Below are 27,169 nucleotides of genomic sequence, written 5' to 3' on the forward strand. Positions count from 1 at the left end.
AAGGCCAGGAATGAATCAAGCTGCTATGCAATGGGAGTATTATTTCTATTCTTGAGCTATTACAAAAAGCTCATTTGAAGGCTTTACATTAACCTGGACAATGACACTTTGTGAATGAGGTTGGTGGTTGGATTAAACTCAACTGTCATGATAACTCAAGTAGTAAAGTGAAGAAATTAAAGGAGAACTTACTCAAAATAACAAGGCTCTCTAAACGCTCTGCATACATAACAAATGCGTCTCGCTGCGCCAGTTTTGTTAAAAAGGCAAGCATTTGGCCAGTATTTCAATTTTTCTGTCAGCTTTCTGGGTCAGCTGGAAATGCAGGCCGCCGCCATATTGGAACCTTTCTGGCGCTGCTGTTACGTCATATCGTTGACTGCCACCCACACCAGTGAACGCAGGGTGAATTACATCAGAATGCAAAGCGTTCGGGTGCAAAAATAACAAGGAAAAACAGTAACAAAGTATTTTTGTGTGCCTAAGCCTTTAAACCAACAAAGGGCAGCCATAACAAAACAATGGCTACATAATATAGGAACGTGACATACGCTCAATAGAATACTATGTGTGACTACAAAGCGAGTCAATGACAGGATGTCACGTAAAGCACGACGGAAGAGAGCTCCAATACATTCAGTGTTAACTTGTTTTAATGGTTTTTATATGATATACTGCTCAAGGAGGCTGAAAATGCATCAAAAGCTTTAGTTAACATATTTTCTATTGAAAAATTCATTTGCATTACAGTTCCCCTTTAAATGTACTTTGTTAGCCTAAGAAGACAAGGAGGTTCTGACTATCATTACCGCTCCAGTATTTGAAGTAATGAGCCGATGGTGTCAAAGTGTGGGTAAACAATGTACCATGGAGATAGTAAACCCTGCTGAGAAGACTCACAAGGAACTCCAGAGTAGGTTTGGATAAGCCCAGCTCCACACTGTCAAGGCGTTCATATTATTTCAACATGAATGGGAACTTAACAAGGGCAGAGCTGTTTCAAACACATGAGCACCCTGCATCCTTCCCCGAAGTCTGTACACAAGCCAAGATCTTCCACACTAAATCTAACAAATACAACTACATTTAAAGTGCTTTAACTAGAATAAACTGTTAAAGGAACAAAAAGAGCAAATAAATCCCTTATTGAAAAAAATTTGGGGTATGTGAATGGCCAAACGTTCAGTGAAGTGTTGACTAAATAGAAAAGTCTTACCTCATTTGTAAAAATTCTGACAACGCAGTCTGAAAATCTTCAAAACTAGTCCAGATGTGTACCATTGTCTTCATCATCTGTATCCTCCACGAGTAAATTCCATCTTTAACTTGCAGGACAAAATCAACATTGCAGGCAGAACACCTAAAGGGGAGAAAAGGCAACAACATGGTTAAATGACACCCAACATATGGAAATACAAATACATGTTAAACCGCATAAATCCTCAAACACTACCATTCAAACACATACCGGACCTGCTTGTGAAAGCACTCTTTGTTCAGCAAAGTTGGTAGTGCAAAAAAAAAAAAAAAAAAAAAAATGTAATTAACATTACTCGATCACGTCAGTGACAGCTAAGACGACTTAACTCAATCAAATCAAAGTTTATTAGACAGCAAACAATTGACCTGATCATATTCTGTAAAATGACTTCCTTATTTTCAGATAGAAAACTCCACTTGACCCATCAGCAGTAAAATGAGTGCAGGAAATCTGAACAGATAATTTTTTAACAGTATTTACTTGAAAGCAGGTTTACGTCTTGAAATTTTTAACTGAAGTGACAAACTTGGCTTTCGTATCCCAAAGCACACAGAACAAGTGGACGCTGAATGAATCATTGATGCATCGTACGCCACACCTATTTCTACCAGTGTCAGTCACTTCACATCGGTCCCCTTTGTTGTTAATACTTTCCAGTCCTTAATGTAAAGCCAAATCCAGCTCTAAATAGACAGACAAAAACAAGTCATCCCTGCCTACACCAAGACAGCATCACAGCCTACACAGTGCCCCTTCCCTGAATGTGCATTTGGCTCATCAGGGTTAGTGTATTCTTAAGCAAAATACAGAAAAACAAAACACATTCACAAAAAAGATTTCTTATTTAACACATAACTTTGTATATATATTTATGGAGTTCTGCTATGTTTTTTTTTTTTTTTTTAAATCCAACAATTACAAACTACACCAGGCTACAGTGCAACTTTGGCAGCCCACATTTCAAGGTCAAATAACCCCATTGTATCAGTTGAGTTTAAGGTGGCTTACATAACAGTCTCTGCTAAATCACTGCGCAGTATGGCAACCTGAACCATGCCGAGATATCAGATGGCACGGCTGGAGTCACTGCGCACAGACAGACTGTCACCGGACGGAGAGGCTAAATCTTTTCCAGGACAAACCAGGGGCTGACCCCTGCGACCTCTACAGAATGAGAGGCTTACTCAGCCTCCTGGAAACCCACTGTCTCAAGTAACAAGAAAACAAAACAGAGGGGGGAAGAAACAGGGAAAAATAACAACCCATAATGAGAGGAAAATAACCCTTTCATCTGGGGCCTCATGGTTCGGTTTCACTCAGCTGCTATATAACTTCTACACAACCGTTGTTTTGTTATGGCGTTACTTACAGGGATGGTGAAGAGGGAGTTTAACAACCAAACCTGCTCAGCAGTTTTCTTTTAATAAAATATTCAAATAATGCTTAAAAGGAGTGGTAACCAGGTTTTTTTTTTTTTTTACTGTTACTCACCCCAAGGCACTTGTTGATTATCTACAGTACAAATGAATAGATATCTATAATTATTTTAATTACATACAAATAAAGTTTACAAAGCATTTAAAATGTGCCGGTTCCCCTCAAGTTTATTTTTTCACTGCTCTTTTGTAATCTTCTCGCATGCATCAAAATGCAACCTGTGACTGGGAGTACAAGTGTAACAAAATTGTGTTCCATTGTATTTCTGTAAGTTTACTGCACTGACTGGCCACGCTGTGCTTGAATACTTTGAGCAGGCAGCTTCAATATTTAAACAGCACAATATATAACAGCACACCTATGCATGTATAAGCATCCCAAGGCACTGCTTGGTACCAATCAACGAGTAGCTAGAATTATAGGATAAACGGTGCAATGAAAACAATTCAAGAACAAGCTGCACCATGTATTTATCCATGGAGTTTTTCAGCTGTGCCAATTGCACTGATGTTTTTAATGCAAGTCCCTTCCCACAGGCTGTAAAAGTAAAAGACTAACTGGTATGAAACAGGCTGTATAATGACTACAGCAACAAGAACACCAACTTTGCTCTTCTAGATGCAATTCAATTTAAAAATGGTCAATCATTGCAACAAACACCTGAAGCTCACTCACCCTGGCCTGTAGGGGTCGCCGCAGAGAGATGAAGAGAAACGGTCTAAGCCTGATCCCACCTCCCCAACCCCAGGAGTGCCAAAGCCAATGCAGTGCCCCACAGAATCCCCAGCGAAGGCTGACTGCCTCGCACAACCAGGATTTGACACACTTGAAGATTTAACCAACAACCTAAAGACAACCTGCATTAATATATATTGAGGTAAATACGAATGGTTTCAGACAGCCCAGTCTTAATAAAATGTTGTCCTAAAAATAAGATCTTTAACAATTGTTTTTATCCTCTACCCCACATACTGTAGCTCTCTGAACAGGCATTATGTATGTGGAGTACTTTACTTTTAAGATAGCGAGACAAAAGTGAGGGGGGAAAAAATGGAAGTCAACAAGTCAGAATCTGATAAACCACTGCGTTGCGAAACTGACCAGAATAAACTTATTTAGTTATAGTTTTGTGTTTACCAGATCAACGTCACATGACTGGCTTACGGATCTCTTTTAGAGAGCAGTAATACAGTACATCAGAGAGTCAAACAATAGCTCACCCCATCACTCAATAAACAGCAGCCAGAGAACAGTGCAAAGAGCCATGCCAAATATAAATAGAAAATGAACAACTACCCTATCCCACACGATCTGCGTTATCTGTATATAAACAAATTAGACATCTCTCCCTTTCTTTCTCATTTCACATTCAGCAACTGCAGACTTCTTCCACAGGCTGGCAAGCAGAGGTCACTTGAGGGGGCAGAGGATAATTGCACCACTCTTAACCACAATGGCTATTTTTAGAGAGCTGTCTGTGTATACACAGGAAGATATTTGGGTTAGCTCTCTTACGATCCCAAGTAAATGATTCCCCAAAGACTGCCCTTTACTGAGCCACACCAGCAAATAAAAAAAAAAAAAGATCAGAGAATCATCAAGAAATAAATAAATAAATAAATAAATAAATAAATAAATAAACTAAACACAGACAAATGAGCTTTGCTGTCCAGCGAGGTTTTGGAAATCCCATTCATTCGATCGGATGTTTGATCCTTTTCAGTTTCAGATACATTCCCTGCTTTACTGAAAAGTGAGACTGGTGAAAGGATGGTACAGAATTAAACAGATTTTTTTAAAGGGTCTCTTTAAAGTGTTCATGCAGCTCCAAAGTTAAGTCAGAGTTAGCAAAAGCAACTGGAGTAATATGAAGGAGTAAACCATGTTAATGCTGATTGGTCAATCAACCGTCAATTACAGTGGTCAATCAACCGCAGCTAATTGCGAATATAAACCATGAGCATGAAATGGGTGGGGGGGATCTCAACTTACACTCTGGACATTTCTGAACAAATTAATATAGAGTAGGGGGTTATTACACACAGACTCTTGCTTTTCATTAAACCTTTGCTGACCTAAAAAAGTTAGAAAACAACCTAGTGACATTTTAACTGGACAATTACTCAGTGTCATGTCTCTATACAGCAGAAACATCATGTTTGGATTTCATAAGACAACAAATATAATGTTGACATCTGAAATAGTTTACTATGAGAGCTCCCAGGGATGCTTAAATATTGTCTGTAAAACTCCTATCGTTCTTTTGACAAATAGGATGACTCAGGTCAGTCCTCATCTGTAAAGAGAGTTCTGCAACAGAAAGTTACTTACCCAACATACAGTACAAGCAGAAACACGAACACAAAGGCATTTGAATTCACCGGCACAAAGCTGACTCTTTCCTCTGTCCGCGAGCACAATCATGGGAACATCTGCAAGTCATTACACACAGTCAAGCAGCTCTAGCATGAGGCCTCAACAAGAGTCCCTGGGGTCCACTGGCCAGCGTGGGCCAAGAGAATCTCTCACCATGATGTAATATCAGACTAGGCCTGGTCTTGCACATTGAGGGGCCCACAAACACACAGGGAGCAGGGGGCTAGCCTCAACTTTCAAATACCGGAGTCAGAACCTTAATCCCGCATAGTTCCTTCGTAATGAAACAAAGATTATCGAATCAGGCATACTGGTAAGGTCAGAATAAAGGAAAATTGTTTTGTTACATAGGAAGCCCACTGGTTACTAGAAAGCTTACACTTTTTTTTTTCTTTCTTAAAAGAGAGACATGGAATTTTAAGCAAGGTGGGGCTCTAGGGCTGTCTGGGTTAGGGGAAAATCAGTGAATTTAATTTTTTAAGTTCCTGATTTATTTGTTAGAAATCCTGATTTAACATGTCAGCTAAATGTTTACTCGCTAAGTGTTAAAAAAAAAAAAAAGTTGAATTTGCACTATGCTTATGTGTTTAGCTAAATCTGGACTTTTTGGGGTTAAATCCACGAAATAGTATGCAATTTACATGATATCTGCAAAAAAATACTACCTATATAACTAAGTTGTAACATTTTAACGCGTGTGTCAGTGGTTGGATAGGGAGGGGTTCGCAACAAATTGTATGTTAAAAAGGGGGGCGGCACTGCTGCAGAGTACCTGTGCATGCCAGGGGTTGCAGGGTCTACTGAGGGAGTGCTGTTGAAGTGAGCAAGAGAATTATACAGTAAGTCAAGTGAGTGATGAGTTTTACAGTCTCACACCGACATGCTGGTATTGTTTCACTGTGCTTTCCTACTTCAATAAATATTTAGCTTGACAACTTTCCCGACTGGATACAATCTCTGTGCTGACAGACTGAACCTTGGATACTGTGACAGTTTGCAAGAGACCGTGAGAAAGCAGCAACTGACTCGCTGAAAATAAACTGCACTTTCACAGAGGCACGGTACATGGCAACTTCTCCTCTGATGGAAGTTTCAGCAAGATATGGGTCTGTTTTAGTTATATAGGATAGTTGCGGACCTACATAGCCCCTTACACTACTTATGTCCACTTCTACAGTTCAAGCCAGGTCAAGTTGTAGCCTGTGTTTAAATATAACTAAGACACCAGGAAATGCTGCTCTTTTTGCAGAAGAGCAATGGGGTCTATAGACTTCATCTTGAAGGCACAGTGGGTCTACCAAGCCACCAACACAATTCAAGCCATCTCAAAAGCAAACAGAATGTGCTGTAGTATATTAAGGAACACAATCCAAGACCAGGCTGCTTAGTTTTTTTTTTAGATCTGTGCAGCTTAAAATGCAAGTATTGACCATGCCTGAATCTGCTGCTGTTCAGCGCTCTGAGATCTCAGTAGATCATAACCCAAGTAGGAACAGAAGAAAAAGCACTGACCAGGCCTAACCCTGCTGCTTTACTTCCTGATACCAACCACTATCCATTTAGAAGTGCTTACCAGGCTTAGCCTACACTGTAATTAAAGTTGATACAATAGTTGCAGGATTAATCAATGCAACATTAAACTTGTTACTTGTAGATTTAGCATTAAAATAATGACTCTTGCAGTTATTACTCAAGTCTTCTTGTGATTTGTAACAATCTGTCAAATCAATACAGGTCCTATGCCCCAACCAGGATGCTGGTTTCCAAACAGAATTCATCAGTTAATAATATGTCTAAACACCTAAATGTATTCCCATTTACTGCCACTAGCATTAAGGAATAACTGCCTGTCTGCGATATTATTATTTTTAATACAATACTTTAATATTGGAGGAACAATATCCTGCCAAATTCACTTTACCCTAAATCAAAAACTTAGAACAGAAAACCTTTTTATTTTCCAAATGGAGAGAACATTTCTGTGACTGGGATGTAAGATTCTGTATGACTGCTTTACATGCAGTGCACTCCTCCCAAACATTAAAAAATTCAGCAAGCTAAGTGACTTTTTTGTTGCTTCAAATTTGTATTCCCACCAACTTCAGCTACACACTTATAATAAACATAAAGTGTCTTTAAAAATATCATGAACAGACCACGAAGACTGTTTGGAAAACAGCAATGGAAATATATTAATGGAATTATCCCCCTCCTGCAAATACAAAAAACCTCTATTACTTAACACTAAATTCCATCTCTACAGCTTTGCTTTGTTGGAAAATACTGTACACATGACCTGGCTATTTTTCACACGCAGACAGACACAATCGCAAAGTTTGCCAGCTAAAGTTGGGAAATATTAAGGGGGTTCGCAACTCTGACTACAATGAGAATATTATTATTATTATTATTGTTTTTTAAAATCACCCAATATGGTCACATACTTTATATGCATTGAAACATCAAAAAAAAAAAAAAAAAAAAGGCAGGTCTGGTTGATGTATTTTAAAAAGATAGACAAACTCCCTACACCTCCACTACAAGCCCCGTTTTCTTCCAATTGCTTTTCAATATGTAAAAGCAAATCAGTGTTGCAGAAGACATCCAGCCTCATGCCGACAGCAGGACTGAAATTCATCTTGAATTCGCAGACATGGTCTTGTCTGATCCCTCCAGCAGACAGTGCTTTGAAATGTATCACCTTAATCCTGTGTGTTAAAATGTAAACCGAAATTCCTCAATAAAAAAAAGGTCAAATTAAAAGGAAGTGGCTACACATTGGATAACTGGTGTAAGTGTACTCTGCTTGCTCGAGCTACTTTCTGACAACACTGGCCTTTTGTTGCGTCCTGAGTACAAGACACACTTAATCAAGGAGGAGAGAGCCATGTTTCTATGCAACAATGTGCCTTTAATATATCCATGTACGCAAAGTTAAGCATCTCTGAGGCAGTGAATACTTCAGGATAACCAATTCAATAAAATTTGCCTGAGCTATACAAAAGAAAATGATGTTTTGCTTTAGGCAAAACGTACAAAATAAAACACAATTAAATGGCATGCTCCCATTATGCCAAAGCATTCCTGTAAAACAGAGCCAAATGATTCACTCAAATGCAAAAAGAAAAATTAAACACAGCTTGGTACAGTATTCATGAAATACATTCATTCAGAAATCTCCAAATGGACGTTAATGTTACACTTCATAAGGTGTGTTGCTTGATTCTGATATGGATAAAATATGCTGAGATAAGGTTGTTTTAGAAAGGTTTATGTTTTTATAACCTCTGGTCATCTTGCGGAGTACCATTGCAAAATATTTCCTTGACAAATACAATACCAACATTTTATTTATTAACATAATTATATTTTAAATAAAACATACAATTTAAATTTAACACTCGAGAACCAGGTGAATAAATTCAAGACCTTGAAAAAGTGTTCCCACCGCTTGCCTGCCCCCCATTCAAAGAGTATCTAAGTTGTTCTGGATTAGCTGGCACATAATAAACCAGATAAAACCATCAAACAAAAACCTCTCTGTGCCACTACAGTTCTGAGTCACAGACTCTGTGCCTGATAAGACAGGTTTCTAATAAAAGGAGAGGCAATAAAGAAACCAATAAAACACTGCAATCCCATTTTATGAGTTCAGATCATGATTTACACCATTAACAACAGGAAACCAGGATGCTTCAGAGTCCAAAAAACGAATCTGCCATCTCCTGTTACATGTGCAGCACAGAAAGAACCGGCTTCTAAAAATAAATAAAATGTACCCTTTGAATGCAACTGAATTCAAATTATAAACTACTGTCAAAATATGCCACTGTCCAACACACACAACCATCTCAATCATCTTGTATAGATGGGGCCAGAAGAGCCAGAAGCTTAATCTGAGACTCCCCTACGAAGGAGTGGAATTTCTTTACTATCTGATCTAGTGTAACACCACTAGTATAATTTTAAAGCTTGAGGCTTTCAAATCAAAAAAACTAAATGAATTCCGGGGTTGTGCAACCCACTCCCTCTTGGTACACCCGAGCAGGAACGACCCATATGCAGCACTGGTTTGCTGTTCTACTGCATTGAGCACAGTTACCTTTCCTATACCTGTATATGGTTGAGCATTGTTAAATGTATTAAAAAGCCTGTCTGTGGATAGAGCAGTCTCTTCTTTATTTTATTCCACAAAACGGGCAAGCCCAGGCAGCTCCAGGCTGAACCACGTTCCTGTCCAAGCTGCTTTAGTGTGGTTCCTACCAAATAATAAAAAAAAAGAAGAAGAATCTTATTCTGCAAAGCCCAAACACTTAGCAAAAGGTTGCTTATTTCAGGAATAGCTATCAAAAAGGTAAATAGGGTAAAACAAATAAATCAACAGATGAAAAAAAAAAAAAATGACATGCTGATATTAAGGAGAAAATACATTCCATTAGATTTCGTGTATTACAATAAGTCTTCATTCCAAAGTAAATGATGCTCCCTTTGTACAATAAACTATAAAATTATTTGTTCTTTTACTACTTTACATTCTTCGATAGTTTCCCCTCCCTACTTTGTCATATAAATCAGATCTGGTTTGTTTAGATTCTGTAAAAGGTAGTTTTTACTATCAGGACATAATCCCTTTACAGCTGCTTGCCACTTGCTTTTGTCTACAACCCAAAAATGTGTGCTCCTGCTTCTAAGTGTAGCAGTAGGAAGTTATGTTGCATCTTCAAGCTCAGAAATCACTCGCAAAACAAAACAAATAAAATAAAAAATAAAAGGAAATCACCTAACCTTAAATACCCCAAAATGGTGTTTGGATTATGTGGATAACATATTTCCACTGTTATTAGACATATTAGATATTTTCACACTGTTATTAGACAACTAAAATATTTTTAAAACATTATAGAAGGGATTTAATTGAAGCAGCTGTAACAGGAAATGCATCCATAACTATGAACCACTAAAAAAAAAAAAAAAAAAATCATAAAATTCTTCGAGAAACATTTGTCAAATATATGTATACCAACTTGCTTTGCCCAAACTGTGACTTGTGTTTGTTTGTCTCCCAGGACATCACTGAAAACACACCTATCCTGTGGTTTCAGCCATTCCTGACCATACTTTGAGCTTGAGCATGATTTGCATCATTATGAATTAAAAACTTTACATATTCATTACGGTCTAAAAAATTCAAATCAATCCATTACAAGAAAACAATACTGATCAAAGGACATATCTGCTTTAGTATGACGCATGCAAAAAAGCTGAATATGAAATCCCATCTCAGGTTACTGCTGGGGCACATTGTCTCATTATATACAGTAGGAACAAAACAAATGCCTGTAAAACTGAATTAGAGCCGTTTTAAAATGTTAAATGTGAATATTGGACCACCAGAGATGCATTACCAAAAACAAGACATTCTATCTCTGATAATAATCTTAGTCATATTGATAAAGATCTAGTTCAGAATGAGTTCTTGAAGATAGAAAATATACTAGTTGGGACAAATTCCAGAAAAAAGTGAATAGATCTTTGATACTAAAGGGCACATCTCTGCAGTTAGCACCAACTTCTAGTCAAAGTCTTGCTACCCGAGCCGAGCCTGACGGGACCCGATATTAAGTGTCGGGTGAAGTTTGTATATTATAATTCGGGCTCAGGTCAGTGTGTTATCAGTGAGTGGATTATGGGGTTTTTAATTTTAAGTGAGTCATTTTTTTCTGATGCTGCGTGGTCGGACTTCACTAAGTAACCACAGGATATAATTAATTTCCAACGCAACTAACAACCAATAATCATCTTGGCTGATACTCTGACATTTTGTGCAGCCAGTCAAATACTGCGTGGGCGGTCTTAACGGGATACAGTTCAGCTGCAAAATACCAACGTCACCAAATTTTAACAGTCAGTCCTACAAGGGCACACACCCCCCCCCCAAAAAAAAAAAAAAAAAACACCAAATACAATGCAATGCAATTGATAGCTGTCATCAGATTGACAGTTGATGCCTTTTTTTAGAGTATTTCGCTAAACATATCAGAAAGCATTTTGGGATATTGGAGGAACACAGCGTTCCACACTTCTGACAAACCGCACTACCTGATGCGATCCAATTTAAAAACGTATTCGAGACTACCCTAAGGTATTAAACACTTCGTAGTGTGGACGCTAACCATATTTAGTACTTTTAAGCCGGTTTAAAGCCAACTAATACGGTTTAAAGGTATAGTGTGGACAGGGCCTAAATGTACAGTATTAAAACACTGCTCTTTAATTCACAGTTAGTTTTCTTTATTTTTTTTTATTTATTTTTTTTTAAATCGCACTCATAATGTGCCGTCATAGGCAAACGTGAAATTCGGTTTATATCACGACCGCTTTATATCATGAATTATGCCTGCATGACAATCATGATATAAAGAGGGTTTATCTGCATATAGGCTGATGGAGTTAAAAAAAAAAAAAAAAAAAAACACACACACACAACAGGAGAATGTGTAGCAGGGGAACATTCCGTTGCTGGAAAGGGTATGTCTAAATCCACTGTTTGGAAAGATTATAACTTTGAAATATGATAGCAAAAAGATGGGAAATTCGTCTTTGCAGCGGCACACTAAAAAGTGATGTATTTGTCCTTTAGCTGTTTTAAAAGCCATAGTCGTAGTGTAATATTTGTTGTTGAATTTTAATTTTGCTCTTTGATAGGATATAGGCTTGTCCAAAATTAGTATGCGAATTTGCAAGGGCATCTTAATTGAGGTTATTTATGGTAAAGTTTTGAAGAAGCCTGTTCGTCTTTTAAATCATGCAGTGTTGGATTATTAGGAAAATAAGTAAATATATACGACTAATGGAGTGATTTGTTCTTTATTTATTTACGTTTTAACTGGAAACCGGGAATACTCTACATGAATGTTACTTTGTTTCAATAGCATATGTTTGGAATACATTTGGTCCGGTCAGCTCGGGTCAGGGTTGGGTATTTCAAAAGTCTCGGGTCGGGTTTGGATTTGTTCAGTCGGGTCAGGATCGAGTTTTAAATTTAGGCCCGAGCAGACCTCTACTTCCAGTGCATCTTTTTATTATGAAGAATGAAATCAGCAGCCTGTTGTTGACAACCACAATGTAGTCATTGAGGGCTTGATCCAGCAGACCCTTTTTCAGGTAAATGGCTTAAGACAGCTGATATGACACTGATGCTATCCAGGAAGCTGATCTAGTCCAAGCTGCCTATGAGGCTGTCATGTTGGCGGGGAGCATTAGCGAGGAGCTGCATACATTAAAATTCTTCCTGGATACAGGCTCTTAAATCACACACAAGTCATTATATTATCAAAATCTTAGATTTAGGTGTGCTTTCGGGTAATTCAATGATTAGCTTTGTACAGGTTTCCTTTAAAAACATTTTTAAAGCGTTGATAAGAGCCAGTAAGTGTTTGGCAAATTACTTTTTCTGTTGTCCTGGCTGTCCCGGGTTAAACCACACTCCCACACTCAGTTGTAACTCCTCATATTCCCTCAGAGACTGTAATGCTCCAGTGCTGTAAAAGCTACTCTCCTTTAGTAAAACAACACAATTACAGAGTACTTCAAGACAACCTCCCTCTGCACTGTCTGTGTTCCACATTTAATACAAAACACATGCAGTACAGCAAAGGCACTTTGCATGGGAACATTTACATTTTTATTTACGTTTAAAAGCCTGTCTGATACTTTTAAGAATTACTACTTTTCTAAAATGTATTCATTTGAATACAATTTTGCAGTTAAAATTCAGACGTACAACATACATATCAAGTATAGAACAAATTTAAAACCAACACAATTATTATATAAACATACAAAATAAGCTGGCTTAATTATTATTTTAGCTATCCCTCGCAAACACTGGAACTCAGACATATGCTGTGTAAACAGTATCAAACACCAAAAGTGAGGAAGAATAAAAAGGTACAAGGTCATACTAGCCGACAGGTCCCTCCACTCCACTCTTCCCCTAGGATACCAATTTATATCTGCAATAACAGACAATCCCTTTCAATTTTGTAACAAAATGATGATTGATGTCCAGTTATTTTTCCTGCAATCTACTCTAACCTTCTGAAAATTCTTTACATGCCACATTTGTAGCATTAGATTCAGGGACAATACTCCACAGGTTGAGTGACACATCATAAATGCCCGTTCAGCCAATTACAGAATTGCATAGGAGAGCCGTATCCAATCTATATAGAGCTAGAGGCATCAGTCACATCATTCCAACAGTGTCAACTTCAAGTGATGGAAAGGGTAACACAGGGGCAAGATGTTTAGGTAAAACCTGTCAGTACTTGCTCCTGCTGCTGAATCCTGTTACACAGAGTGTTGGCAGGGCTATTAGTCTGGACTCAAAAGATCCTGTGTTGCAGGTTACAGGGAGACATACTTCCTTGGACATTTGAAACACCAGCCAGTTAAATTTTAGACAAGAAGCTAAGCAATTACACTTCTGCTACTAATGTATCAGTAGGTGGCTATATACAGTATGACACCAGTGAGAGTAAAAATTGTTCACAGTATTTTTTCCTTCCTCCATCTCAAGAAAGTCTCTCTAGAACTCTTGATTTTATGTCTGCCATCACAGAGCAATGATCAAAGGTTCTGCAGAGGAAAGCAGTACCCTTCTCTCCATGGTGTGTGCTACCAAATAATGTACTGTACTCCTTGGTCAGATTACCCACTTAAAACAATGTTTACTCCCTTGAGCAGAACTGAAACCCGTGCTCTTTTCTCGAGGGTTACAATACGACGCGTTATGAGGAGTATTGAGATATGCTGGTCACAATACAATGTGTATCACGGTACATGCGATGGTCCTGATGGTCTACTTGTGTGATGTAATATACTATAAAATTGTGAATAATGGTCTATTTTGTTACAAGGCAAAATTAAAATGACATAAGAGGAGCATGTACATTTATACCAAATCAGAAGAAAAATCACAGTAAACTATAAAGTAACTAACTACCTAGTGTTTCTAGCCATGAACAGGAAGCATCACTCATGAACATCTGCAATAAAAATTTCATACACTGCTTCTGTGCTGTGATGATCACACCAAGGTCAGTGGAAAGCAGGAATCAATAGTCTTTAGGGCTAATGATCAGACTGGGAGGAAATCACAGTGCTTAAGGGAATCAATTACAACACTGCAAGTCCTTCCCGGACACTGGCTGCAGTCTGATTGCAGTATTAAAATCCCTCCATAACTTTTAAATACTCAATAGTGCTGAATTTAGAAATACTAACAACTTCATAACTTCAATGACAAACTATTCAACTAGAAGTCTTTTTCAATGTCTCCGAAAAGACGACATTTAGAAGACATCTGAAGACACAAAAAATAGACTAGCTGAAACGTTTGTTGTTGAAATTATGAAGTTTTTCCAAGGGTTTTGTTATAGCCATATGTTCAGTAATCTTCCAAGAGAAGGGGTAATGCTAATGTTCAGTCTTTAATGGTAATGGTTAGGGACTAGAGAATAATACTAACAACGATAACAATAACAAGTAAATGATAGAATAGTTTAACAATTGTGTTTGTAAACAAAGACGATATTCAAGCAGGTTAAACAAATATGTATAAATAAGATGTGCAATGTACTTAATATTATTTAATGTTGTGTCTTTCCTTAGGAGGGAGCAGCAGTACTATTAGATGGTCAGTCGAGTTTGTCTGGTGAATATCAGTCACTATGCAAAACCTGATAGTCATTTGCAATCTGAGTGAAGTATCCACTACGAAAATAAATATCTATACCTGTCAACACTTTCAAGTTGCTGTTTCCCGCGTTCTAAATACCTCTGTGTTTTTACAAGAATAATGTGATCGTGGGTCGGACTGTCACCCCTTTACACACCATAACAGTAAGTCAAAATAGTCAATTTAAAAAAAAAAAAAATACCATAAAATTGCTACTTTGCTGCACTGAAAAAAAAAAAAATCTGCTACAAAAGGATTACTGTACTGTATATCCCGGTGGCGCTTCCATTCTGAGTGTAGGCTATTGTGCCATTATCGTGCTTTTTAGTCACATATGTGAACGTGCAAAGGTGCCTTAAAAATGCAAATGTGAACGAGGTTGCAGACCTAAATATGGGGCGGGGTCCAACACACACAAGCATGACTGCATGTTTCTTGGCTCAGCCAGAGTGTCTCCAGACTGTGAGCACCAGAGCAGACAGAGAAACGCAGAACCTGAAACCTGATCTTTACACTCTCCTCCCCTCCCCCACTGCCTCTTCCCAGCAGCATTTCAAAAGCAATTCAATCTCCAATCTTCCAAAAGACAAGAGATTTAAATGATTCAGAAGGAGGATTGTAGAGTAAAGTGCGGGAAGAGAAGTACTAAAATAGCTGACAGTAAACCAAAAAGATCATTTAAAAGACTGCAATTTATTTTTTAGAAATAATGTAGTTTTACTACTGGCCCAGCCCCGACTCTCTCCTGATATTAGCAAATTTCTAGTATGCAGGTCTTTTGGCTGCTCCGGCATGCCATCACAGCTGAATTTGAGGCAATTAAGTAGTAGAGATTTGACAGGAGCTCAGAGGGAGGAGAGGGGGTTACTTCTATATAAACAAACAAAAATAAATAAATATCCCATTATATTATTGTTTGTACAGTTAGTAATATCAACGTATATACATATACACATATATACTGTAGAAAACACAAATATTTTATTTTTATGTTTGTAGAGGACACACTACTGATGCAGCGCTGCAGCTTACCTATAGTACTGCAGCATATAAACACACACTCTGAGCTATTATGTCATTAGCAGGCTTCCTTCGGGACACAGATGCTACAGTACATTAGAGAGGCTCTCTATTTTCATCTCTTTAATAAAGGATGAAGCATTTCTATTGCAGTTACTAATGATACCAACTGGCCACACCCTTAAATAGTGAGAAAATGCTGTTTGGGTGTGTACAGCTTTCTCACTGCCTGCTTTTTGTGTTGTTGCAGTTGTGTATATTGATCAGTGCCTTTCAGATGTAACACTCCTCTCCTGAGCACATTTAAAACAGACCGATCAAACACTTACCACTACGAGTGCCCAATTGAAACCTTCACTTTTATCCTTCTTTGACTAAATAACCTTACATACTGCATTATACTGATATTCCAACGTCACAAAAAAGTAATAACATTTTATTCCACCATTCGGGAACATACAGAACTATGCTAAACTATACAGTTCCGTTGTTTTTATAACTGAAAACCTGAAGCTTTCAAACACTGAGTGTTTAAAAGAGGCAATACTGCCTGTACAGTACTTTGATGCTCCTAGCTGTTGCTGCTCTGCTGGTATATCATTAGCAAGCTTCCTTTGAGACGAGACGGCACAGATCAGGAGGGGCTTTATGTTTCCATTCTAACAAATTATACAATAAAGCCTCTCAAAAAAAAAAAAAAAAAAAAAAAAAAAAAAAAAAAAACTATATATATCAAGACAACAACATCACAGCATATACATTATTTCAAAAACAATCTCTATTACATAAGCAACTGCTCTCCCATCCCCAAGAGAAAGCGCAGTTCCTCCAGTTCAAGGCAAACTAAGCATGAAGACTAAATTGCCCCTAAGAGTAGGCCCTCTAGTCCAGGGTAGGTTTGACTATACATTTCTCCTTTCACCAACTTCACATTTATACTGTTTAGGCAGAAAACTTAAAGAGAATCCACTCAGTTTACACAGAAAGAGAAAATGTTTAACGGATGAAATCCAAGATCCGTTTTTGAACATTCCCATCCCTGCGTTTCATTTTACCACCTTATTTTTTTTGCCTCCCGCCTTCTAAAACTATGCTCCAAACTGACACCTTTTTTTGCAGCAAAGGCCCCACCAACCACACGAATCATTGAGCTAAACTACATAAATAACCAGACACACTGACTGACTAATTGGTGATGGAGAGAGAGAAGGGGCCATTGAATCTGAACCCAATTAAAAGCAATGACCTCCTTGCCTGCAGACTATTATAAACTATAACTATTTCAGCTTATTTTCATTGGAATACCTAGAGCAGGCCTCACCCAGCCTTTCCTGCTCCTAAATACTCAGTCGTGTTATTTTTGTAACTGAGAACGCAGAGCAAGTCCTGGAATGCACAGCTGTCTGGCATATGTTTAATGTTAGCCTGTATATTCCATTTCTTTTGGTGCTTCTTTCTTTGCACTAGCTGCTTGCACATAGTTTTTTTTTTGTTCTTTTCAAAAATCTGAAAATGTTGTATATTATGTCAATCAGATTTTTATAACAAAACCTTCATCCAAAACACCTAAAAAGCCAACCAGCTGTTTTTTAATAGATCTATAAGCATAATCATTTGAGTCTGCATTGGTGTGACATGTTAACACCCTAACAGTTATTTTAAGAGCTGGAAGGTCCACAAACCATGCTCCATTTTACAAAAGTCCACAAACCATACGGAGGTAATTACAAAAAAAAAAAAAAAAAAAAAAAAAGAATTCCTTGGTGTCTGTTTGCTACACTCTTCCAAGTTCAGACTTCTATGTACATATTAGCATATTAGACTGAAAGAACACTGTTGACATGGACAGTACAATCTGTTTCAAGTCCCCAAATGCAGTTTAGGTGTAGGAACACAAGCTCCACCCATTTACTAGAAACCGTGTGACGCTACACCACGCTGCAAAAAATAAGTGCTTATGAACGTCATCTATGAGCTCTCTAAAAGTAGCACATAAAGCAAAGCAGAAATTAAATTCTTGCTTTCACAGTTTTTGTGTATTACATTTTACAGGAAATACCTAGAGTTCTCATATTTTCAAAAGTGTTTAATGTGAAATTGTATGAATACCATTCTTTTCTTTTTTACCTTAAAAATGTTCACTAAACTTCAAATTCTACTTTTCACCCTAGCATTATCCAGGCTCTTTTTTCCCAGAACCAGAACTCAATATTTCCATCTGTTTTCTGACCTCCCCTCTTCCTTTGCAGAGCTCCTTTACTTCGTCTCTGCCTTGAGCACAGGGTGGCTTGCCAAAAAACAGTCCTGTTCCCTTCTGCCCCCCCCCCCCCCCCCCCCCCCCCCCCCTCCTCTCCCGTCTAAATTAAAACCAGCCCTCCACTCTCCCTGCTGCAGGGAGAACAACAACATCGCCAAAAATGGCCTGTTCTAATCAGTCTGACGCTGCTGAAGTGAAGGCGCTGTGTAACAACTTAGCAAGAGAAAACACAGAACCCAGATGAACCAGACTACCCAGAAAAAAAAATTACATAAATGACAGAAAATTAAATATAAATCAACAGGTGCAGTCAAATCTTCTTTCCAGAAAAAATACCAATTGAATGCCCTTTCCTATTTAATTTGATGTCAAAAACCTGTTGTTCAACATCCTAAACAAGATTCACCACGATGGGACAACAGATATCAACATACACATTATGCTAGTGTGGTGTACAAAAAAATGGACAGTCTCCTCCTTACATCCCCAGACTCTGACATTCTTAGAAAGTGCAAAACAGTATCATAATATTCATTCAGGCATGAGAGTGAGCAACTTTCAAAAAAAAGTCAAGCTTTAAAACATTTCTATACATCTATGCTTTGAAACACAACAAAAAAAAACATTTTTTCTGGAAAGATATTAAGATGTAACGAATGATAAGCAGTAAGCATATTTTTTTCCGTCAGTAAAAGCAATTCTCTGTTGTAAAGAATTCTGCTGTAAGGCATATTATGCTTCAGAATCACAGCTTCTGTAACCATTGGGAGCTCCAGCTGTTCTGATAGCACCATAACATCTTCTGTTGCATAGTGAGCATCGTAAGTCTTTGTGACAACAGGCCAGACGAAGGAATCTTGCTTTTATGAAATTTTCCTGGATACCGTTGTTTGAACATTGGTAAAGTATCAAGAAATGAAACATTTTCAATGTTCTCTTCAAGATTAAGGGATACTGTAGCATGAAGTAATAGGAGATGACAACCACTCAAGGAACAGAAAGTGCCTCTTTCAAATATTCCGATCAAACAGATTCAGCCTTGTGGTACAGGGCATTTCTAATCTTAGACAACCTTGTTATTTTTGTTACTTTCTTTAGTATTGGATCATTTTGAATTACGTACTGATTAAATGTTCCCTTATCTCCACAGGCAGAAATCTGATTGATTTCATCACGTATTTCATATCAAAACAAATAATTTGATGTAACTGAACTTAACCTGTTGGCTCAAGAGGAGCTGGAGGGATTGCAGGGATCTCAAATTCATCATCATTTAAAAATCCATCGTTGGATTGATAAGTGTCCGTTTCAAGAACTTCACTAACACAATTTGAAACACACCTGTCAAGACATCTACACTTAGCTGCTTTCAGTGCACTTCTTGCTGCACAAACTTTCCTTCTTCTGTCAAGTTTTTGTGTGAACAATTTTGCATTGCATCCAGGTGAGAGGTTGCGTTTAGGGTACACCTAGTTACAGCAAAACACATTAGTTTGTATTTTCAAAACATTACAGGAAATTAAAGATTTAAGTTTTTACTTTAAAAAAACAGTTTTACTTAAATATTACTGGTAGAAACTTCAACAGTTGTAACTTAACAAAACAAAAAAAGAACAATGTTAGATATTGTAACATCTGTTAGTAATAGATATAATCAAAGGAGACTGTAAAATGAATGAAAAATCTAATGTTAAATGACAGATATTTTAAGATGAAGATAAGCAGAACTAGAAGACCTTATGGAGGACTCAAGGCACAAAAAGATGAGTGTGTGTCATTAGCACTCACGGGTGAAAAATCTGGTTTGCTTAGTTCTGGGTCTGTTATTCATTTTTAAAACTCTGTTCTACTCATGTGTTTGTACCCAAAATACCTGATGGATGTACAGATGTCCTTAATTTTTTCTCTCAGCAGTTGCCATGCTATGGTCCATTCTCCCACTTCAAGAAAAAAAAAAAAAAGTACTCTTGGAACATTTCCTGCTTATTATAAAATTCGGATTCTCATTAGCATTGCTGCTTCCTAGGTTTAACAGCTTTTTCAAATTGCTCTGATGCAAGGGTATCGTACATTTTCAATAAATCAGATTTGAGGTATTTCTTCACATTTAAACCCTTTTTCCTTCAGTTTCTTCACAACTCTGACAGAAGCACAAGCTTCGGTACCTGTAGCTGAACCAGAGTATTTTTTTCTGTAGCTTAGGGGGGTTGGCCTTCCTCCTGGCGACATCACAAATGTCACATCATTTTTTACATGTTGCATATGCAACACATTTCTTCCTCGTCTTGCTCACTGCAGTGACATGGCCAGAGTATGCCTTACTTGTCCCTCTAGTCTGTCAAGCACCATCAATGCTAATTTCATCATTCACTGCTGTTAGAGAACAAGGATGGCATTACTCTGCCTTTCCACAAAAATGTACAAAATCAATTAAATAGATTAGAAATGTTACATTTAATTTGTTCAACTGTGTTTCATTCTTTACTACCAAATGTTCAAAACTATGGCAATAATAAACAATTACATTTTATCTGACACTTCAATCTCAGCTGCATTAGCCTTGTGACACCTTCTGCAAATCACTCATGAGCCCTCCCAACCACCCATACCCTGCTTTTCAAAGAAGGGAATGAAATACCCAGAATATTCATTCCTGTGAGGACCATATTGATTTGTTGATGAGTTACTCCTGCATTGATCATAGCTACGAAAACCAAAACATTATATTAAGGATTTAACAGCATATGTAAAGGATTATTTTTTTTTACTCTTATCCATATAAGGTATTCCATTTCAAAATAACTGGCTGTACCACGACAGAAAAGCCCTGCATGTAAATAGGAGGCAGGGCAAAGCCCTGCTGATCAAGTGCGTTTGTCTGCACTGCTGAAGGCACTATGAGTTCAAATGTATTTGGTGTGCTGTTTTATTTAAAAGGAAATGTATTTTGTGTTTATTTAAAAACGAATATGTTTTGTCATTGTTTGGTTTAAATGTGGTCTGGCAGAGGCGGTGTTTGCAGCTTGTCTCTGCCAGACAGCTCGTGCAAACGCATGGTCGGCAGTCAGTGATTATTGACCGTCGGCCATGCAAACTAAAACCCTGTGCAGGTGGTGACCATCTCCAGATTAATTAATTGATTGATTTATTTATTGCTAATCTGGAGATGGTCACCAGTATAAAAACCAGCAGCTTTTGTTGTTCAGGGTAGGTGTACAGAGAGGCGCTACGTGAGAAAGGAAAGTAAAAACGAAACTGAAAGAAAGCAATTGCTACACATGCAGGAAGCACAATATTTGTTTGGTGTCAGTTTTGTGTTCGTCATTTTTTTTTTTTGTTTGAATTTTTTTTGTTGTTCTGTGTGCAGTTTATGTACAACCTTTTTATTTATTTTTGTTTGCAATAAAAAAAAAAAAAAAAAAACAGTGCACAAGACCGCTTTTCACCCGTAGTACCTATCTGTGTGTCTCTGTCAGCTTTCTGGTCAGGGAACATGATCAATGTTCGGCTACCCTGTCACACCAGAATATAAATCCAAAATATTACAATTATTATTTTTTATTTTTTTTTAACATGATTTAGATGCAAGTAGAATGTCAACAGTGACAGAAAAAATTGATTACTGAAAAAAGCACCGACTTCATGAATTCAGGCCACGCAGCACATTTCGTGTTGACAGAGTAGCATAATTTCTGAGAAATGCCTGCTATGGTGTGCGTGTGTGTGTGTGTGTGTGTGTGGGGGGGGGGGGGGGGGGGGGGTTCCCCAGTGTGTATAGAGTTCTGGAACTGACATGAAACATTGGTACACTGCATAAGAAAAACAAAACATATGCCATGTTAGTGAGTAGGTCTACAATTACACATGTTGTATTGTATTTGTAAAACAGACAAGTATGCTACTCCTAGTTTTCAAAAGTTAAATTACATAATTGATTTTTTCAAACAAACCCCAATAAACAGAATACTAGCCAAACACATCTTTCTCGCAACCTCACAGCAACTCAGATGTAACCTTGGCAGTGGTTCAATTGTTCTGCAAGGTATCCAAGCTTGACAATCCCACGTCCACTACTGCATGTACTTGCTATGGCAGGTTGATCGTCTTTTTTTGCGATAGCTGGTTGTGCCGTAAATGATAAAACACATGACACAAACTTACAAACACAAACTTAGCAAACGATAATGATTCATCATAAACAGATACACACGACCTTTCCTTAGCCGACTCCTTTTAAGACTTCAATCATGTCCGCCTTGATTTTTCTTTGTTACAAGCTAAATAGATTCAGTTTGTTCATCCTTTATTCATAGTTGTAGCCTCTTAAACCCTGGGATTAGTCAAGTTGCTCTTCTTTGGACTCTCTCCAGGGCCACAATGTCCCATTTGTGTCCCACACAATATTCTAAGCGCGGTCTCACCAGGGCATTATATAACCTTAGCATAACCTCCTTGGATTGTACACTACACTTCTGGCTATATACCCAAGTATTCTGTTGGCCTTTTTGATTGCTTCTCCCCACTGTGTGGTTGCTGACAGAGCTACATATTACCACACCAAGGTCTTTCTTATGGTGTGCCTTTTCTAGTTCTATCCTCCCTCATTTGGCATTTGTGTGACCTACATATAACACTTTCCATTTCTTGACATTTAATTCAATTTTCCACTTTGTATACTGTTCTTGTGTAGGCACCTCTTCCTCATTTTATTCATCTTTTTTAATACTAGTATAATTAAAATCAGGTACAATAGCTTTACCAGGAACTTTTGCACAATTCCTGTTTTAGTATTTTACATTCCAGTATGGTAAATCAAATGACACGTGTAACCGGCCTGATTACATCACAGTGTAATTGTTTGCAGCCCTAGTTTTCACACATGGTTCCTGCAGCTATCAGCTGAGAAAATTTAAGACCCTTTAAAAGATTGTTTAAGACCAATCTTTAGAAAATTTAAGACCCATTTTCACAGCACATATACCAAATGTAAATACCAAAATTGTGACTAGTTCAAATAACATCTAACAATTATTCATTCAAGCTGTACAAATTGTAAAAGAATCAAACCTTTCGATGCTTGTACAATACGTACAGTATCAATGCAGTGATAATAATAGCTGATGACAGAGTTATTGATCAATCTTTCTTTAATCAATAGATCAATAATTCATTCCAGCTGATCAACAAACATAATGGAATTACATATTTATGAAATTTTAAATGACAAACAGCTGTCAAAGCTGAAAAAAGACAGGAAATTCTATAAAAAAATACAACACCACCACTCCACTCTCTTGACCCATGTTCTGACAAGGCTTTCCAGCACACACTGCTTAGCTAACGCTGTTTTCCAGTAGAATGCTGTCTTTCACCAGCATTCCACTTAGCTTAGTAAGTGTTTTTATATATCTCTGAATATCTAAAAAACTACAAATGATACAGCAAAAGTACAAAGGGGTAATATGTTCCTTTTTTTGCAAGTGATGAAATGGTTGGTTGTAAATGGACATATTATATTATCTGATTTAAAACCTGGGTAAACAATCGGCCAATATAGGTAAATGTGAAAAAATAAATAAAAAACAATTTCCTAATGACTAAATACTATCCTATTGAAGCAATAGCAATACTATCTTATTAACAGAAGTTGTTTACAAAATATCCTTTTATATTTAATTAAATATCAGAAACTAAATCTCAATTCTTCACGAGAGTGATACTAATGGACTGCACGGAAAACCAGTCACATCACTTCACAGTGCAAGCACTGCCTCCTCCGTTTTGTTTGGCTGTCAGCAACTTTTTTTTTTTAGCAAATCACATTTGAAAGTGAATGACAGCATATATTCAATAATAGACTAATCAAAAGCAGCAGTTGTGCTGCTTATTGTGGTGACATTTGTTCATGCTTCTTGTTGTTTTAGTCAACAAGGTCTATTTATAAAAAGGTACAGCTACCTGTCACCGATTTGCACCACTGGTACAGACCCGCTGGGCGCTGAACGGCAACGTTGGCATCCAAAGTGTTAAATAGAAAAAATAAAATTAAAGATATATCTTTAACTATTATTAGGGCTTCGATTAAGATCTAATAGCATTTTAGGTTTGAAATATGTGAAAATCCTAAGGGGTTTACAAACTTTTTCTCTTCACTGTATATGTGGATATTGTCACCAGGGGTCCGCTAGCAAAGTACTTTGATACTGGTAAAATGGTTCAGTCGCGGAGTATAAAGCATCATGCTATAACTGTTGCCCAGTCTGTGAACCGTGTAAAGGAGGTGGCTGTAGTGTGACAGGCGACTAATTATTTATTTTTTCGTATGCGTGAAGTATTTACCACAGACAAAATAAGAGGGAATCTGAAAATCCTTTTTGCTCGCATGCTGCTGGTATCCAAGTCAAGACCAGAAATCAACCTAGAGGAAACTGAGGGAAGGCATGAGCTCCCAGTTGTGCCAAGGTCGATGTTTGCAGTTGACAGAGCAATGCTACACTGCCAAGTGAAGAGCAGTTTGATGGCCATTCTTGAGAAGCTGCCCAAAGGGGAAGACACAGTGCCTGATACAAATGAGCATGCAGAAGGACAAGGCAGAAGCAGGAATTACGCAGAAGACAAAGTAGACTCTGGTGATACACAAAGTTTATATGATGAGTGATAGCAGTACTTAGAATAATTTCTTGCCAGACTGTTCCATACTGTTAACATATCTGATAAGCCGTAAGAACTTTAACATTGTTTTACATGAGTGACAATTTTATTTTTCAGAAACTCATGTTATGAAGGCATAGCCAATGCCTGTGGTCACTCCGACTGCTGTATTTTCATTTTCCATACATATTGACATTTAAGGTATAAATGGTCCACTTTATACACCTACAACTGTGTTTATCTCTTTGACCGAAATGGCTTCAGACCGATATTTTGGATTTATTTCTCAATAATTCACAGCCCACACCAGAGCAGATTTCCTGACTGCCAAAAACTTTTTTATTGTTATTTGCGGTCCCCTTAAGACATCCAAATGGGTGGCTCGCTTTAATCACAAAATTCCCACAGGAATTCACATGCTCCCTGACTAAGAACTCAATTGGTGCACATCCAGCGACCTTTTAAAAACTGCTTCTGCACAAGCATGGAACCACGTCGAGATAAATAATTATATGCTGTACAGAAATCTGCCTAACACCTCATAACAATTCAATTCTGAGATACATGCCTAGGTTCGAATGTCAGTGAGTGAAGTTTCCAGTTTAGCCGCAAATCTGCATATGTTTAACACCAACACACACACACACACACACACACACACACACACAGCACCGTTTTGGGGGGGGCCCTTGAGTTCGGCCTATGCGTTAATTGGGCCCTGTAATCAATAAACATAGGGTCGGTAAAACGACAGTAAATACTTTTGCAATATAACCTTAAACCTCGAAAACGTTATCAATCAAAAATCTGTTTCTTTCTGTTCCCCATATGCAGTTCTTACATGACGTAGTCGTATTCCTGTTCGATGACACCCAAGTTACCAAGCGTTCAGTGCATAAACAACTAAAGAGAGCTAAAAACTGCTCTCTACAATCTGTAACGAGTAACGACTAGTGCTGGTGCGAGTCTTTAATTTGCGGCCTTTTCTCAATTCCACTCAGGTCACTCTACCTCACTCTGTGGCGCAGTGGGGTGCTGGCTGATAACTAAACTCCACATATCATCATCATCAACAACATGTATGGCGTGGTTGTGTCACGCAAACTGACTGACAAGTCTAATAAATAACAACAAATAAATGCATACAACACAGAACACATCCATCCGAGCTAGCTATCCAGTCGTTAATAATCTATATATATATATATATATATATATATATATATATATATATATATATATATATATATATATATATATATATATAAATAGAAATATATTTTATAGGGCTGTATACTGTCTGGAATATATTTACGTTTATTTGTTACTTCGCACATTAGGAAATACCTTTTTTTGAAAAACTATTAAAAGCACAGTAGTTTTATTATATAAAACCAATAGCCCCATTTTAAGCAAGGAAAAATACTGAATTGTGTACCTGTAGTCCGGTACACGACCAAAAACTGAATAAAGTACTGGATACATAACAAGTTATCAACACTAAACTAACAACCTGCGAAGCATACCATTTCGCAACGAGTATGTTAATGAACGCACTGTAATTAAACGCCACTGGTACTGACACACAGTCCGATCTGTCCTGACAAAACATAGTGTGGTGATAATGTGCTTATCACCACACATTAGCGTTTAAAATAGGTTCCTAATTGTCAGTTTTATCAAGTACTTTTAAAATATTCCACAATCTGCGGGCCCAGAAAAAAATTAATCCGCAAAACGACAACAACAAACTTTTTCTATCCTCTCGGCGGAGAAAACAGAAAAAAAAAATGAATCCGGATTACACACTTACCGCTTCAGATGTCAGTACTGGTACGGTGTAATCCCAATTCAAACGTTTAAACGTGTGAGCCCGACATGTTTTCTATTCTGAATGCAGATTTTGACCGTTTCTCTAGTACGGCACTTCTGTCTCTTTCTCTCTCTTTCTCTATCTGTCTCGATCAGTCCTTCTCTCTCTCTCTCTGTCTCCGCCTCGCGCAACAGCGCAGAATTCCAACCGTGCGCGAGGACCCATTCCCCGACTCAACCCTCCAATCACTGCAGCCCGTGCACGCGAAAACATTAAGAATGAAAAAAAAAAAAAAAACCCCACTGTCGAAGAGACGCTTCCTAGCGCGTGTGCGTGTGCGTGTGCGTGTGCGTGTGTTCAATTAAACCCATCATATACACTTGTCAACTGTATTTTAATTGCTGTTTGTTTTTGTATTTGTATGCGCAATGCTAAAAAAAAAATAGGTCTTTTCTCTTTAAAATGAGAGGGTTAAATGGTATTAAAAGTGTATTAAAATATTTTAAAAATCTGATGTTTTAAGAGTGATTGTAATTGTTCTTCAATCATAGGATTTCGGGGTCACGAAGTAATGAACATAAAATGAGAACTTTGAGATGTTTATGTATTTTT

At 37.6% G+C, this 27,169-nt stretch overlaps 1 protein-coding gene across 2 annotated transcripts in view; it reads right to left on the reverse strand.

The window, feature by feature from the left end:
* LOC121325704 (bone morphogenetic protein receptor type-1A-like) overlaps nt 1–26,799 on the reverse strand; it is a 54,957-nt gene extending 28,158 nt beyond the window's left edge. The window contains exons 1-2 of one of the 2 annotated variants that reach the window (XM_041268573.1): nt 26,558–26,799; nt 1,217–1,360 (exon numbers count right to left, since the gene is read on the reverse strand). The gene's annotated coding sequence lies outside the window, so the exon portion shown is untranslated. Of the gene's footprint in view, nt 1–1,216; nt 1,361–19,966; nt 19,989–26,557 lie in introns of those variants that run through there. The other variant, XM_041268574.1, reaches the window with a different exon arrangement.
* Between the last annotated feature and the right edge of the window lie 370 nt (nt 26,800–27,169).

This window comes from Polyodon spathula, chromosome 13 (assembly GCF_017654505.1).
Source record: "Polyodon spathula isolate WHYD16114869_AA chromosome 13, ASM1765450v1, whole genome shotgun sequence".
In the NCBI taxonomy this organism is placed as follows: domain Eukaryota; kingdom Metazoa; phylum Chordata; class Actinopteri; order Acipenseriformes; family Polyodontidae; genus Polyodon; species Polyodon spathula.